This window comes from Bos grunniens, chromosome 12 (genome assembly GCF_055505025.1).
Source record: "Bos grunniens cultivar Pamir isolate PY7600 chromosome 12, Bosgru_T2T1.0, whole genome shotgun sequence".
Classification (NCBI taxonomy): Eukaryota; Metazoa; Chordata; class Mammalia; order Artiodactyla; family Bovidae; genus Bos; species Bos grunniens.
In genome coordinates this window covers 2,439,477-2,443,961 of record NC_141176.1, presented here as the reverse complement: position 1 = coordinate 2,443,961, position 4,485 = coordinate 2,439,477, and the positions used below count along the sequence as shown (strand labels likewise).

General features: G+C 41.6%; 1 pseudogene; it reads right to left on the bottom strand.

Moving 5' to 3' along the window:
* Window positions 1–1,797: 1,797 nt before the first annotated feature.
* LOC147361330 (large ribosomal subunit protein uL3 pseudogene) lies at window positions 1,798–2,957 on the bottom strand (annotated as a pseudogene).
* Window positions 2,958–4,485: the final 1,528 nt, after the last annotated feature.

The window sequence follows — 4,485 nt, the reverse complement described above, 5'->3', positions numbered from 1 at the left end:
ATATTACCTTACGGATTAGGTATGTCTGATATATATGTGTGTGTGTGTGTGTGTGTGTGTGTGTGTGTGCACATGTGTGTGTATGCCTGGATTGACAGTGAAAACGTTTTCACTCCAATTCCAAAGAAAGGCAATGCCAAAGAATGCTCAAACTACTGCATAATTGCACTCATCTCACACGCTAGTAAAGTGATGCTCAAAATTCTCCAAGCCAGGCTTCAGCAATACGTGAACTGTGAACTTCTAGATGTTCAAGTTGGTTTTAGAAAAGGCAGAGGAACCAGAGATCAAATTGCCAACATCTGCTAGATCATGGTAAAAGCAAGAGAGTTCCAGAAAAACATCTATTTCTGCTTTATTGACTATGACAAGGCCTTTGACTGTGTGGATCACAATAAACTGTGGAAAATTCTGAAAGAGATGGGAATACCAGACCACCTGACCTGCCTCTTGAGAAACCTATATGCAGGTCAGGAAGCAACAGTTAGAACTGGACATGGAACAACAGACTGGTTCCAAATAGGAAAAGGAGTATGTCAAGGCTGTATATTGTCACCCTGCTTATTTAACTTCTATGCAGAGTACATCATGAGAAACGCTGGGCTGGAGGAAGCACAAGCTGGAATCAAAATTTCCAGGAGAAATATCAATAACCTCAGATATGCAGATGACACCACCCTTATGGCAGAAAGTGAAGAGCTAAAGAGCCTCTTGATGAAAGTGAAAGTGGAGAGTGAAAAAGTTGGCTTAAAGCTCAACATTCAGAAATCTAAGATCATGGCATCTGGTCCCACCACTTCATGGGAAATAGATGGGGAAACAGTGGAAACAGTGACTGACTTTATTTTTCTGTGCTCCAAAATCACTGCAGATGGTGACTACAGCCACAAAATTAAAAGATGCTTACTCTTTGGAAAGAAAGTTATGACCAACCTAGATAGCATATTAAAAAGCAGAGACATTACTTTGCCAACAAAGGTCCATCTAGTCAAGGCTATGGTTTTTCCAGTGGTCAGGTATGGATGTGAGAATTGGACAATGAAGAAAGCTGAGCGTGGATGAATTGATGCTTTTGAACTGTGGTGTTGAAGAAGACTCTTGAGAGTCCCTTGGACTGCAAGGAGATCCAACCAGTCCATCCTTAAGGACATCAGTCCTAGGTGTTCATTGGAAGGACTGATGTTGAAGCTGAAACTCTTAATACTTTGGCTACCTGATGCAAAGAGCTGATTTATTTGAAAAGACTCTGATGCTGGGAAAGATTGAGGGCAGGAGGAGAAGGGGACGACAGAGGATGAGATGGTTGGATGGCATCACTGACTCAATGGACATGGGTTTGGGTGGACTCCGGGAGTTGGTGATGGACAGGGAGGCCTGGCGTGCTGCGGTTCATGGGGTTGCAAAAAGTCGGACACGACTGAGTGACTGAACTGGACTCTAAAAGGCTCATTAAACTTGATAAGAAAAACATTGAGACCCCAATATAAAAAAGAAGAAAGGATATGAACAAACAATACATACCAACAGAGATAATTAATAAGGAAACATACGGGAAGATGTTTAACCTTGCTAGTTATCAAAGAAATACAAGCTAAAACAGCACTGTGTTAATACCATACCATTTAAATGTGTAAAGGAAATTATATCCTGATGATTTCTACCACACATTTAAAGGAGAATTGACATCAGTCCTTTGCAAACTCTTCTAAAAAATAGAAGAGGGAACACTTTCTTCTTTTGTTGTCACTGGAAATTAACTTTATTGAGATTCCGCCAGTTGTACAGTCTATTCCGATACTAAGCCCCTTCTTCCTTTGCAATTCAGTCCTTCTTAAGTGGTCCCATGAACCCTTTCTTCTCTCCCACAATCTGGAAGCAGCCATAGCCAAATTTGGAGGTGGTGTCAATAAACTTGAAGTTAACTTACTGTAGGGTCTGCTGTTTGGTCCGCATCAGCAAAGACTTGCACAGGCTGAGTACTCTCTTCTTGGTTCCTACCAAACAGTCTTTGAGCATAACAAAGTCGTTGGTCACTTTACCACAGTGGATACAGCCACCCAAAGGGCTGATGCTTTTGGGTGTAATCAGTAGAGGCATTGTTCTTGATTATTTTGCCATTCTCGATGAGGTAGCCCTGGCCAATCTTATAGATCTTCTTGTTGATCTTGTACAGTGATGGCAGCCTTTCTGCCTAGCCCAAGCCACAGAAAGACCATCCAGGCAAGATGACACACCCAAATACAGGCAGCCTCGTGAAACTCTTGGTGGGTTTTCCAGGGTACCTTCTTGGTGTACCAATGGCTGCTGATCCCTTTGTAGTGTTTGCCCTTGGTCGTCCCAATGACAAATAATCGTCTCACCCTACTCAAATATGTGGTTCACAGGGACCTGCTGCTCTAGTTTCTTATGGGCCCAGTCCAATTTTTTTGGCCACAGGGCCTCTGTTCACCTGGCTCTCCGTTAGGTGGGCCTTCTTCTGGCATAGAGGAAGCAGGCACATCTGGGTGAGGGCTGAAGTTCCTCTCCAGCTGCTTCTTGCTTTCTACATACTGTCACTTCTTACAGTATTTGGTGAGGCGTTTGTCTTATATTTAATCCCAGTTCTAATAGAAACACCTTTTGCACTCATTGCTGATATGCTTGGCAAAGACGGACTTAAAGGTCTGGAGGCCCCATATGGTTTCCGTGCAGCCCACAGTGCCCACAGTCATAAAGGGCATAGTCTCCACTATGGTCACAACCTCCACAACTTCTTTCTTATGCACTTTGGGCCCTGGTCTATCAACCTTTCTCACAACATGGGTCATGCCAGCCTGGTAGCCAAGGAAAGCTGAGAGGTACACGGGCTTGGAAGAGCCATCCTTGGGGAAGCCTGTCACCTTCCCCTGGTGCTGGCTGCTGCACTTCTAAGGCAGGAAGCCCAGGAACCAATGCCTGGGAGACATCCTGCCATCAGATGCTGCCTGTAGAAGTCCAAGAATCCTTTCTGACTCATTCTGTGAAGCCAGTATGACCCTGATACCAAAGCCAGACAAAGACATCACAAGAAAACTACAGACCAATATCTTATAAATATAGATGCAAAAATCTTCAACAAAATACTAGCAAAGTAAATACTAGCAACATATAAAAATATAATACACCATAACCAAGTAGGATTTATCCGCTCAAAGCATGGGTAATCCAATACACAAAAATCATTCAATATAATATACCACATTAATGCAGTGAAGAGAAAAAAACAACATGATCGTCTCAACAGACACAGAAAAAGCATTTGGCAAAATCTAATATCCTTTCATGAAAAAAAAAAAAAAACTCAATAAACTGAAAGTAGAATGCCCTCTGCCTAATACAGGCCATGTCTAAAAATCCACAACTAACATCATTCTTAAAGAAGGAAAACTAGATCCTCCAAGGTTAGGAATAATACAAGAATATCTGCTCTTATCACATCTATTCAGTGTTATACTAGAGGTACTAGTTAGAGCAATTAGGCAAGAAAATGAAATAAAAGACATCCAGATTGGAAAGACTCTCTTACATTCTATTTATCTGTGTACCTGTTTTAATGCCTATATGATATGACTATATCTTTTAAATTATTTGTATGTACAGACAAGGATGGACAAAGAACGTGGACACAGGAAACCAAGTGATCAGTTAGCATGCTATAATCATTGGGATCACACTCCTTCATTTCCTTCATTAATTATTAAGATTATGAATCGAACACAATATTCTTTGGTATTGTGATGCTGTTATATTTAAAATATTTTAAAAATACTTGAAGGAAAATTTCTGAGTGTTCTTTTGGATTTTCCTGGCATAGCCATAAAGATGTGTGTGTACTCTGGATATCTAGAAGATAATTCTGACCAGGAGAAAACAGCAGGTGATCATAACAGCACTGGAAGATGCAGCCCAGTGGAGGCAGATGGGAGCCCACATCCTCTGCAGAGCAGCCTGGCTAACATTGTCTCCTGGAAGAGCAACCAGGCTGGTGGGGGTAAACATAGGCTTCCTCACTGATCAAGGCTAGGACAACAGACTCTGTGCACCATGAAGAAGAAATTTATAGTTACAGTAATGGTGATCTTGAGGAATAAAAGGCAAAGTGGCTCAGTCATTTCTGACTCTTTGTGACCCCATGGATTATACAGTCCATGGAATTCTCCAGACCAGAATATTGGGGTGGGTTGTTTTTCGCTTCTTTGGGGGATCACCCCAACCCAGGGACTGAACCCAGGTCTCCCTCATTGCAGGCAGATTCTTTACCAGCTGAGCCAAAAGGGAAACCTGACCTTGAGGAATGCTTCTTATATAAATCACATCAAGAACATCACTGGATCTTGAAACAAAAGTTAAAAAAAAAAAGATATATTTCTAAAGCAGAATACATGCATATTTACATATCATAATGTACACAATTCACGTTTACACTAGGTGAGTACTTATATAAGGTATTTTTGCCGCTACCCACAT